The sequence below is a fragment of the Humulus lupulus genome, chromosome 2 (genome assembly GCF_963169125.1).
Source record: "Humulus lupulus chromosome 2, drHumLupu1.1, whole genome shotgun sequence".
In the NCBI taxonomy this organism is placed as follows: Eukaryota; Viridiplantae; Streptophyta; class Magnoliopsida; order Rosales; family Cannabaceae; genus Humulus; species Humulus lupulus.
The window spans coordinates 58,700,314-58,713,865 of NC_084794.1; the positions used below are offsets into that span (position 1 = coordinate 58,700,314).

A 13,552-nucleotide genomic window follows, 5' to 3' on the forward strand; every position below is an offset into this window, starting at 1 on the left:
TCTTCTCCTCTTCTCTCTAAGTCTAAGATTATTTTGTTGACCCAAACTCTTAAGTCTCCTTGTTTTGATGATTAACAAATATTTGATTATTATTTGTTACTAATTATTTGTTGATTTTGTAGCAAAAACTAAAGTGAATTAGCACTTCAAAGTCAAAATTATGACCAAGGGCAAAATGGTCATTTTACCAAGTTTTCCGGAAACGACCCGAAATGGACTTCAAGACTCAAGAAACTCAAGATAAAGGTTTAACTTCATTTCTTAGTCTTGTAAAGTGATTGCAAGTATACTTTAAGTCATAAGTATAGAATTTGGCTCACTCACGCACTAAAAAAAATGGTGATTTTTTAAAATGAGAAATAATTATCCTAAATTCACTTTTAAGAAAATACATCTCGATACGGTCGTAACGCAATTGGAATTTTTGAAATCAGATAAACGAGCTAAAAGTTATAAAGAATTGAAAAATGGGAAAATAGGCTTAAAACTGATTTTGCTCTCTGTTTGCCATCCGGAATTCCGGTTGCTTCCAACCGGAATTCCGGTTCCCTCATCCGGACTTCCGGTTCGCGGGCAGACAGCTTCGCAAATTGATCCCTAACGGCTATAAACGGCTAGTTTTTTCCCAAACTCTATTATAACTCGTTTTTTACTTCAAATTGGAGGTTGGCTGAGCATTTATTACATATACCAAACCAAATCCAATTGATTTCAAAGAGCTTTCAAAGTTTACTCATCCAAACACATATTCACACACTTGAGCCAAAATTTGTATTTATTTCTTCTAAGGTGTGCTGCTAATCACTCTAGGTTTCTCATTGTATTATCATACTTCTAGAGTGATTTTTGCTTGCAATATCAAACACATTCCCATATTGAAATTGAGGTGAGGTTGGCACTGGTTTTGTAAACAACCCGGTTAGAGTGAGATTGGCACTTCAACAATCCGAAAAAGAGGTTGATAGTCCTTGGTGGTGGAAAACTATTGTAAGAGGTTTGGAAATACCTTGGTGAAAAATTCCCGGTTGTAAGGGTTAGTCAAGCCCGCTAACTTGGCTCGATAGTTGAACTCAAAGCTAGGTCCTTAGCTTTGAAGACCAAGGACGTAGGTGGCTTAGTTCTACCGAACCTTGTAAAATTCGAGAGTTGCGATTTCTTAACCTTCAACTCTTTATATTACAAGTTTAATTATTTGCTATATCTATTTGATTGCCATATTATTTGCTTTTGCTTGATAAATTTGATTTATTGCATAATTTGGCATATTAAGTTTTAAATTTCCGAAATTAGTTTAAATTTCCAATTCACCCCCCCTCTTGGAAACATATCTTGGGTTAACAATTGGTATCAGAGCAAGGGCTCATTTATTTGATTAGATTTCACAATCTAGAGCATGGCGTTTCCAAGTAATTCACAAAATAATATGTTAGAAGGTTTAAGCACAACTAGAGCACCATTCTTCAATGGAGTAGACTTTCCCTATTGGAAAATTAGGATGGAAACTTATCTTCAATCTATTGATTATGATTTGTGGCATATAGTGTCTAATGGTCCTTACATTCCTAAACATGTCATTAATGGTGTAGAAGTTATTAAGACATATGAGGCATATGACGAAGAAGATAAGAAAATGCTTTCTAAGAATGCTAAAGCTAAATATGCACTTATATGTGGTTTGGATAGAGATGTGTTCAAAAATATTGAACAAGCCTCTACCGCTCATGATATGTGGAAAATGCTTGAAGTCACTCATCAAGGAACAAATGCTATGAAGGAAACTAAAATTCAAATTTATTCTACTCAATATGAGAACTTTAAGATGAAAGCGGATGAAACTATTGCTAACATGTATACTCGTTTCACTACTATCACTAATGGTTTGAATTCTCTTGGCAAGGTACTTTCACAAAAGGAGATGGTGACCAGATTTTGAGAAGCCTCACCAAAGCCTATCAAGGCAAAGTGATTGCCATTCAAGAAGCCAAGGATCTCTCAACACTTCCCTTGGAAGAACTAATTGGTTCACTCATGAACCATGAAATTTTCATGAGTGCACAAGATGAAGAGGAAGTTGAGAAGAAAAAGAAGACTATTGCATTCAAGTCTTCTTCCTCCCATGCCATTAGTGAGGACGATGAGGATAGCATGTGTAGCGACATGGAGGACTTGGCACTCTTCACAAGAAGTACAAAAAGTTCATGAAATTCAAGAAGAACTTTGGGAAGAAGCCACAAAGAGGAAGTGATTCAAAAGAAAAAGAAAGAAGGAGCAAAGATGATCCACCAATTTGCTTCGAATGCAAGAAGCCCGGTCACATGAAGATGGATTGCCCAATGAGAAAGAAAAATAAATACAAAGGAAGGGCAATGTTGGCGGATTGGCTAAATAGTGATGAGGAGGACTCCGACAATGAGGAGAAGAATGAAGTAGCTAACATGTGCATGATGGCTCTTGATGATGGGGTAAGCATTTCTAGCCAAAGTGATTATGATAGTGAAAATGATGATGATAACTTAGAAATACCATATGATGAGTTGTCTAGTTCATTTAAGGATCTATTTAATGATTTGGAAAATTGCTTGTTAAAAACCAAACTCTTAGAGAAAAGACCAACATGCTATTAAAAGAAATTGAGATTTTGAAATTAAATGAAAAAGAACTCTTAACTAAATCTCAATGTACTACTTGCTCCTCTTATAAGAAAGAAATTGGAAAATTGCATGATAACATAAAAAGCCTTAAGAATGACATATATACTTTTACAAAAGGTAAAGAAGGCTATGAACTTATGCTAGGGAGTCAATCTTGTGGTTTTGGAAAAAGTGGTATTGGATATGATCCTAGTAGGAAACAAAAATTTTTGAGAAACTTCTTTGTAAAACCAACTAGCCTACCACACTTTACATGCACATATGTAACCAAGATGGTCATACTATTTCATATTGTCATGTAAAGAGATATGCATATCTAGGCAAGACCAAATGGGTACCAAAGGGTTCCAAAACTAACAAGAAAGGACCCAAAGTTGTTTGGGTACCAAAGGCCAACAAATGATTTTATTTTTGTAGGAATCAACAAGGAAGAGCAAAAGCTTGTGGTTCTTGGATAGTGGTTGTTCCAAGCATATGACCGGTGACCCATCAAGATTTTCGAGTTTTAAGAGCAAGGAAAGTGGCTTTGTCACTTTTGGAGACAATTCAAAAGGAAAAATCTTGGGCATTGGTGATATCGGTAACATATACTCTCCATGTATTAAAAATGTGCTTCTTGTTGATAACCTTAAACATAATTTACTTAGTATTAGTCAACTATGTGATAAAGATTTTCGTGTTGTTTTTGAATCCTCAAAATGCTCCATTGAAAATGCTTCAACCAATGAAGTTATTTTTGTTGGAGAAAGGAAGGATAATGTTTATGTTATTGATGTTGATTCCTTTGATAGCAAAAATAAATGTTTAACCGTTATGAATGATAATTCTTGGTTGTGGCATAGAAGATTAGGACATGCTAGTATGGATTCTATTTCAAAGTTGGTTAGAAAAGATCTTGTTGTTGGTTTGCCATCTATTCCTTTTGTTAAAGATAAACTTTGTGATGCATGCCAATTTGGAAAACAAATTAAAACATCTTTTCATTCCAAGAAAGAGATTTCAACCTCTAGACCTTTGCAATTGCTTCATATTGATTTATTTGGTCCTTCAAGAATTGCTAGTCTAGGTGGTAAATACTATGCATTTGTGATTGTTGATGATTTTTCTAGATTTACATGGGTTATATTTTTGAAACTCAAAAATGATGTTTTGGAAAATCTAGTTAAATTTTGTAAGAGTGTGCAAAATGAAAAAGGGTATTCAATCACCTCCATTAGGAGTGATCATGGTGGAGAGTTTGACAATGATGCTTTAGAATTGTTTTGTGATGAACATGGTTTTAACCATAACTTTTCGGCTCCAAGAACTCCACAACAAAATGGAGTTGTCGAAAGGAAGAATAGAACAATTCAAGAAATGGCTAGGTCAATGCTCAATGAAATCTCATTACCTAAATATTTTTGGGCCGAGGCCGTTAATACTTCTTGTTATATTTTGAACCGTGTTTTCATTAGGCCTAACATGAATAAAACCCCTTATGAGCTTTGGAAAGGGAGAAAACCCAACATTGGATATTTTAGAGTTTTTGGATGTAAATGCTATATTTTGAACACCAAGGACAACCTTGGAAAATTTGATGCAAAATCCGATGTTGGAATTTTTATAGGTTATTCAACACATAGTAAAGCTTATAGAATTTATAACAAAAGAACTAATGTTGTTGAAGAATCTATTCATGTTGCATTTGATGAGTCTAACCCTCCTACAAGCAAAAGTGTAGATGATGATGTTGTAGGTTTGGGAGAAGAGGTTCAAAAGCTTGACATTGGAGAATCATCTAACGCTCCATCACAAACTCCCAAAGAGGAACTACCCGAGGAAAAGGTAAATGAAAGCAAAGGTATGGATTCTAACCTCCCTCATGAGTGGAAGTTCAAAAGTGCTCATCCTATAGACCAAATTCTAGGTGATCCTTCACAAGGAGTCACAACTAGAAGCTCCCTTAGAAACTTATGTAATTTCATTGCTTTTATTTCTCAAATTGAACCAAAGAATTTTAAAGAGGCCGAGTTCGATGAATCTTGGCTTCTAGCTATGCAAGAAGAAATAAATCAATTTATTAGAAATGATGTTTGGGAGTTAGTTCCAAGACCGTCACACCAATCGGTGATTGGAACAAAATGGGTCTATAGAAATAAGGTAGATGAGCATGGGGTCATTGTGCGTAACAAGGCTAGATTAGTGGCCCAAGGTTACAATCAAGAAGAAGGAATTGATTATGAGGAGACCTTTGCCCCGGTAGCAAGACTTGAGTCCATAAGAATGTTATTAGCTTTTGCATGCCACAAGAATTTTGTATTGTATCAAATGGATGTTAAAAGCGCTTTCTTAAATGGATACATTATGGAAGAGGTTTATGTCTCTCAACCCCCCGGTTTTCAAGATCACAAACACCCTAACCATGTTTATAAATTAAAGAAAGCATTATATGGTTTAAAGCAAGCTCCTAGAGCTTGGTATGATCGTTTAAGCACTTTTCTTATCTCAAATGGTTTTTCAATGGGAAAAGCGGATAATACACTTTTTATTAAAAGAAAATCAAAAGACATTATTATAGTACAAATCTATGTTGATGATATTATTTTTGGTGCTACTAATGATGTTCTTTGTGAAGAATTTTCAAAGTGTATGCATAGTGAATTTGAGATGAGCATGATGGGAGAGCTCAACTTTTTCCTTGGACTTCAAATAAAGCAACAAAAGAATGGAATCTTCATAAGTCAATCCAAGTATATCAAGGATCTACTTCAAAAGTTTGACTTGGCCAATGCAAAGTCCATGAAAACCCCTATGAGCACCTCCATAAAGATGGACAAGGATGAAAGTGGTAAGGATGTTGACATCACCAAGTATCGAGGTATGATTGGCTCATTATTATATTTAACCGCTAGTAGACCCGATATTTTGTTTAGTGTTGGTCTATGTGCTAGGTACCAATCATGTCCCAAGGAATCCCACTTAAGTGCCGTTAAGAGAATCTTTAGATACTTGATAGGCACAATGAATCTAGGACTTTGGTATTCCAAGAACTCAAACTTTGAAATCATTAGTTACTCGGATGCGGACTTTGCCGGTTGTAAGTCGGATAGGAAAAGTACTAGTGGAACATGTCACTTTCTAGGAAACTCTTTAGTGTCATGGTTTAGCAAGAAACAAAACTCGGTAGCCCTATCCACAACCGAAGCCGAATACATAGCCGCCGGTAGTTGTTGTGCTCAAATACTTTGGATGAAACAAACTCTTAAGGATTTTGATGTTGATTTTGAATGTACACCCATAAAGTGTGACAATACTAGTGCCATTAACCTCTCTAAGAATCCAATCTTGCATTCTAGAGCCAAGCATATTGATATAAGGCACCACTTCCTTAGAGACCATATCCAAAGAGGAGACATTATGCTAGATTTTGTGAGCACCAATTTCCAACTAGCGGATATTTTCACCAAGCCTCTTAGTGATGAGAGATTTAGTTTTATTAGAAGAGAGCTAGGAATGACCAACATAAATGAAATTTAAGGTTTACTAGCTACTTGAATATCATATCTCTCCTTACTTACTTATGCATGTATACTCTCACTATAATATGATTCTATGCATAAATAAGCAAAATCTTATAACACTTGACCTATTAGATATATGTCTTTGAGGATAACAAATTATAGGTCATGATATGAATCTTTGGTGAACTTTGAACTCATTTTTGATTGAGTAAATATGTGAATTTTTGCATATGTGCCTAGTATATGTGTTTATGTGTTTAAACTTGTCTAAATAAGTCTATCTAGTATGCCTATAGGGTTTCTATGCTTGAATTACTCTTTGAACAATTTTTAGGTATGCTAAGTATTGAAAATTTGTTAGTTTTTGCCTAAATGAGTGTTTTTCGCCAAACTTACTCAATTTTCAACATTTTTCAAATCCGTCAGTTTGAGCACCTCACATTTAACACATTTTAACTATTGCAAAAAGAATTTTTCGATTTGGATGCATGAAACTCATTTTTGGTAGATTTCTACTTTTCAAGGCCTTTTAAGGCATTTTTCGAAAAATCTACCCAAAATTCTCAATTTTTAATATTTTTCGATTCCGTCACTTCACACACCTCATATTTGATATTCTTGAACTGCTGGAAAAAGAATTTTTCAATTTGGTTGAACAGATTTCGTTTTTGGTAGGTTTTTGGCTTTCTTGAATTCTTTTTTAAAACTTACCGTAAATCGTCATTTTTCAACATTTTTCAGATTTTCTTGTTTGAGCATGTTCATTTTCTCATATTTTAGGTGTTAGAAAAAGTTTGGGGTCAATTGGGTTAAAAACGAAGTTTTTGGGCACGTTTTTGAAAAGAGGGCTAGGCTGGTGCACCAACCGGAATTCCGGTTGGCTGTGCACAGACCAACCGGAATTCCGGTTGGCGCCTGACAGCAGCCATAATTTTTTTTTTTTTTTTGCCTTTTTTAAAATGCATTCTTTTTCCCAATAAAAAAACCCCACACATGATTTTACACTCATTATCTACCCAAATCTCTCAAAACTCACCCTTATTCTCTCTATTTTCATCATTTGGTAAAATAGATTTGGTCATCCACCATCATAGCATGTGCATCATATTCTTGTATATTTTTGGTTGACTTTGATGGTTATTTCAATCAATGGATAGTTATGTTTTCTTTGATTTTTGCCATTTATTTTGTGAATTCCTTTGCCATCCTTTTTGATGAATCAAAAGGGGGAGAAGTGATAGGATTATTTTTTTAATATTTGGCAAAACCTCAATATCTAAGACTAACAATGTTATTTGAACTTAAGTGATATATTGAGGGGGAGTTTACAAATTCATGCAAGGTAAAACTAAAAGGTAAATTTCTTTTATCCTTGCACACATTAAGGGGGAGCTAATCTAATATTCATATTTAAGAATATCTTCTTTCCCTTGTAAAATAATCAAATATTTGATATCATCAAAAAGGGGGAGATTGTTGACCCAAACTCTTAAGTCTCCTTGTTTTGATGATTAACAAATATTTGATTATTATTTGTTACTAATTATTTGTTGATTTTGTAGCAAAAACTAAAGTGAATTAGCACTTCAAAGTCAAAATTATGACCAAGGGCAAAATGGTCATTTTACCAAGTTTTCCGGAAACGACCCGAAATGGACTTCAAGACTCAAGAAACTCAAGATAAAGGTTTAACTTCATTTCTTAGTCTTGTAAAGTGATTGTAAGTATACTTTAAGTCATAAGTATAGAATTTGGCTCACTCACGCACTAAAAAAAAATGGTGATTTTTTAAAATGAGAAATAATTATCCTAAATTCACTTTTAAGAAAATACATCTCGATACGGTCGTAACGCAATTGGAATTTTTGAAATCGGATAAACGAGCTAAAAGTTATAAAGAATTGAAAAATGGGAAAATAGGCTTAAAACTGATTTTGCTCTCTGTTTGCCATCCGGAATTCCGGTTGCTTCCAACCGGAATTCCGGTTCCCTCATCCGGACTTCCGGTTCGCGGCAGACAGCTTCGCAAATTGATCCCTAACGGCTATAAACGGCTAGTTTTTTCCCAAACTCTATATAAACTCGTTTTTTACTTCAAATTGGAGGTTGGCTGAGCATTTATTACATATACCAAACCAAATCCATTGATTTCAAAGAGCTTTCAAAGTTTACTCATCCAAACACATATTCACACACTTGAGCCAAAATTTGTATTTATTTCTTCTAAGTGTGCTTGCTAATCACTCTAGGTTTCTCATTGTATTATCATACTTCTAGAGTGATTTTTGCTTGCAATATCAAACACATTCCCATATTGAAATTGAGGTGAGGTTGGCACCGGTTTTGTAAACAACCCGGTTAGAGTGAGATTGGCACTTCAACAATCCGAAAAAGAGGTTGATAGTCCTTGGTGGTGGAAAACTATTGTAAGAGGTTTGGAAATACCTTGGTGAAAAATTCCCGGTTGTAAGGGTTAGTCAAGCCCGCTAACTTGGCTCGATAGTTGAACTCAAAGCTAGGTCCTTAGCTTTGAAGACCAAGGACGTAGGTGGCTTAGTTCTACCGAACCTTGTAAAATTCGAGAGTTTGCGATTTCTTAACCTTCAACTCTTTATATTACAAGTTTAATTATTTGCTATATCTATTTGATTGCCATATTATTTTCTTTTGCTTGATAAATTTGATTTATTGCATAATTTGGCATATTAAGTTTTAAATTTCCGAAATTAGTTTAAATTTCCAATTCACCCCCCCTCTTGGAAACATATCTTGGGTTAACAATTTTGTGGTTTCTTTCTTTGGATGTATGGTGTTCGAAAATCCCCTATAGGTGACAAGGTTTTTCTTGCTAGAGTATTCTTAATTCAACAATCAAGAGAGGTAATGGTTTTTCTTAACCTATGTTGGATTGATGAGTCTATCCTTGATGTTGACTTTGGTGGTGTTTAATGGTTTGGTTATTGTAGGTTGGTGATGAGGTGGTTATGTTTGGTTTTATTTCTCATGAAAAGAATAGGGTTTGTTAAAGAGGCTCATGGGAATGTTTGAGAGAATATGTGTTTGATGAGATTTATATGAGGGTTGTATTTTGTGTTTATGTTGCTATGATTATTTTAGACCATTGATTTATGTAAAAATATGCAAGAATGATGATAGATGCATGCTAGGTTTCATGTGAAGATAGATGAGAATTTTGTGATATTTTGTGGTGGAGCTTGAGTGTTTCGGCCTAGGGGTAAAAGGTTCAATCATGATTGTTTTCCTTGTATGTTTTGAAATAATGGTGATTTTAGAAACATGATAGGATGTATATGATATTATGTATCAATGAATTATGGTATGCATGAAAAATGATAGAAACATGTTAGGTTTAATATAAAGGCATATGTGAATAATGGTATTTATGTATTAATGCATGTTGTTATTATTGTTTTGTTGGATTGTGCATGTATGAATTCATTGGAAATAGAATAAGGTTTTATAAGGTTGTATATGAATATGTGTTAGTGATGTTCTTTGATTTATTTGTATAATAAGAGCATGTTAGGATTTGTGATTTATTGTGTTTATTGGACATGTATGATTTTGTATGGAATTTTTGAAAGGCATGAGATAAAAGATGAATTTCATGATTAATTATGCTTGCTGATTTTTGTGAATAATTGGGTAATAAGTTTGGTGATATGGTGATTTGCATACATAAGTAATGTCCTTAATGCTATGTTGATTTTATGGAATTAAAATGGTATTTTAAGTCACAATAAAATGATATTTTACTCAAATAAATACATACAGAATTTTTATTATATTTTTAGAAAAATATGAGGTTTTAAATTCAATATAGTGATTTTTAATGATAAATATGATTGCTGGAATTTTTGTAAAAAAATAAAGTGTGTTTCAATAAAATGAATTTGATTAGTATTTGAAATAAATTAATACCCTAAATTATGGTAATATTAAAAATGGTATTTTTAATATGGTATGAGTGTATATTTTAATAGTTAAGATTTTTCGTTATTTTGATTAAGGAAAATATTGAATCTAATTTATTTGTGATTTTAAAAAAATTAAATGGTGGCTGAAAGTTTAGTTTAAAATGTTTAAAATGATTATTTAATTGTCACTTATGAATTTATGTTACATAAAAACTAAGCCTTAAAATAATTCAAATAAAATATATTTTTCCACACTTAAAATATATATTTTTCTCACATCATTTATGTAACACAATTAATCAATATTAAATTGATTTTTCTAAGGAAACATGGTAATCATAGGTATTTTTCTTTTTAAAATAATTTCCAATACCTTTGTTATTTCTTTGTAATTTGAAAATAATAAATGGTCTTTTATATTTTCTTAATGGCTAAATAAAATTGTTTTTATGAAATAAAAAGAATGTCTTGGGAGATTTAATCAACCTAGTAATTTTAAGAAGATAAACAATGGTACACAACACATGCTACAAGTCTTTTATTTTTAAAACGATAGAAGTAAGACGTATAGAATTATCGTTTTAAACGCCACAATTACGCAACATTCTCACGTATGCATGTTACATGCAAATTCACTTTTACGTCCAAAATTATGTCTATTATGCAACCATGTAGTTTTTATAGAAAGATCATGCATGCAAAGTAGGTAGAATGAGCATTATTGTTTTTATGACCTTATGTGTAATTAAGTATATTAGTATGTTGTGTGTAACCCATACTATGTGTGCATGGCCCATGTACACATGAATTATATGAAAGGGCAAATTAGTAATTATGCGAAGCTAAGGAATGTCGTTTTGATTATGGTATAGGCTCGTTGAGAAGTTGTGGTTTACTTAGCTTGGACTTGAGGTAAGGAAGTTAGATAGAATTTATGATTGTTATATTATGAATGGTAAGACTATTGTGTGACTGAAATATTATGAATTTTGAATGCCATAATGTGATGATATTTTGGCTTGTATAAATATTATATGATATGAATGGATGTTAGCGTGATGAACGCGACACATCAAAATGGGTTGCTAAGGATAAAGAAGACGTAACCCAAGTTATTAAGGATATGAAGATGTAACTCCATGGGCGGATGCGCCGAGATTATTCAAGGACCAGAGACTCTTGTTTACCTCAAAGGGTGGCATGGACAAGTTAGCAGGCCATGTTCACAAGGAATTGTCTATGAATGTGTTATGATGTCTGGTTATGGTTATGATTATGTTATGATGTTTGGTGATGTTTATGATTCTGTTATGATAGTTATGATATGATAGTGGTAATATGTTTACGTTTATGATATTGATGCCAATCTTACGATGATGCTATGATGTATAAAAATGAACGATAGTGTTTGTAAATTGTTGTATCTTACTTGCTTGTTGTTTGTACTTCCTTACTGGGCTTTTAGCTCACCCCATTACTTTCCCTTCCAGGTAGCAAATAGGTTTCTCCATGGCACGCATGGTGATGTGGGAAGTTCTATCGTCCTGGTGTGTATGGCGTGGGGCATCCTATAGACGAAAAACGATCACATAAAGACGCCATTTTAATAATGTTATGTTTTATGAGACTTTTTAAACTTATCAGTGGGACTTAAATTATTGGTTTTTTTTTTTTTTTGGAACTTTGCATAAAAACTCATATTTTCTTTTAAAACTATTGGGTCCAACTTGCATGTTTTAAGCAAGAACCCACTGAAACCTTTATAATAAGTGGCTTTCCTTTAAAAACCAACAAAATGTGAATGTTTCATTAAGTACTAGTTTAGGGCGTTTTTACTATTAAGCACCCCAAAAATGGTCTTGAAATTCCATATTTATAGCCAAAATGAGATTATTAAAATAATCAATTTAAAATTAATTAAATTGATTAGATTAATTAAATTAACAATAATATGACAAATAGAGGTAAATTGTAGGAGTAATGATGATTTTTGGGTAAAATGTTGTAGAAAAACTGGGTAAAAATGGCATTTTAGGGACAAGGGGACAAGGTGCATTTGATGGGCTCAAGAAGGGGTTGTGGCAGGTGGCTGGCGTAGGGAGGAGACTGCCGTTGGGCCTGGGCTTGTGCGTGGGCTTGCTGGGAGGAGCAGCTGGCTGGCGAGTAGGTTGTTGGAGTGGCAGGAGGCTGGCGTAAGGCCTTGTGGTTGGGCTGCTGGGTGGCTTCAGGCCTGAAGGAGCACATGGCAGGCGGGCCCACACGGCAGGCGGGCTGGGTAGTGGAGGATGACAACTGGGCTGGGCTGGGCTGGGCTCGATTGGGCCTGGACCAATTGTTTGCTAAATGCCATTTTTTCCCTTTCTTTTTCTTGAAAATGCCACATTTTCCTTCATTTTTCTTTCTTTTCAAGAGCAAAAATGCAACAAATTCTCTACAAAATAAACATAAATTAAATCATAATTAAATATTTTCAATTATAAAATAAATCATATTAATTCTTTAAAAAATATTAATTACAACTTAATTCACTTAAACAATTAAGCTCAAAAGTGCATCTTTTTACTTCTAACTTAACAACAATAATACAAATAATTAAACTACAACATATTATAATAAACTATCTATAAAAAACATATAAAATCTAAAAAATTATAATAAGACTAATAAATTCAAAATTACTTAAAAACTTAATAAATTAATTAAAAATTCAAAGACTAAGCAACAATTAGAACAAAAATGAGGTAAAATAACTATATTTTGTAGAGTTATCACTAGGTGACCGCTAAGGGATCAAAGGATCAATCGTTCTCAAGGGTCATTCATTTGTTATTTCTCGCTCGAACCAGAGGTAAGAAAAATGCACCCAGTATGTGATGCATGTGATACACGAGAAACATGTGATTAGGGCATGACATGAATATTGAATATGAGATTGATCAGAACTTGAGTCTCTGTAATTGTGCATGATCATAATTATGATAGTGACTGTTAAGTAAGCATGCTAAATGCCCTACATTTGGATATTTGACATATGATATATGTCTGGTTGCATTGCTTACTTGTGAATGGCACTGACTCATTAGTTAGAATCGGCAATGGTGTCGGTATTAACTGTGAAGTTGTGACTCATTAGTCAAGTTCGGCAATAGTATTGAGCACTAGTCGTATGGTATTGACTTATGAGTCAAGAACGGTATTAGCGTGTTTGACACAAGCCGAAAAGATTAGATCTAATCGACATAAGCATTATCGTCCTGAGCATGAAATGCTTGACCGACCTTAAGTTCGATGAAAATTAAAAGCGCTTTTCTAGTCTAATGGCTAGTCACTTAGAGTCAGGGCCAGAAGGCCCATGTGACTGCATCGTCACATGGCTATGGGCTTCACGGCTCAGTATGATTATCAGAACCTCAAAGTGTTAAATCACTCATCTTATTAGGGCTATATGCCCCAGCATGGTTAT

The 13,552-nt window shown here is 33.7% G+C and overlaps 1 pseudogene; it reads left to right on the forward strand.

Annotated features, from left to right (window-relative positions):
- The first annotated feature begins 1,465 nt into the window (after window positions 1-1,465).
- On the forward strand, window positions 1,466-7,049 carry LOC133814306 (uncharacterized; annotated as a pseudogene).
- Window positions 7,050-13,552: the final 6,503 nt, after the last annotated feature.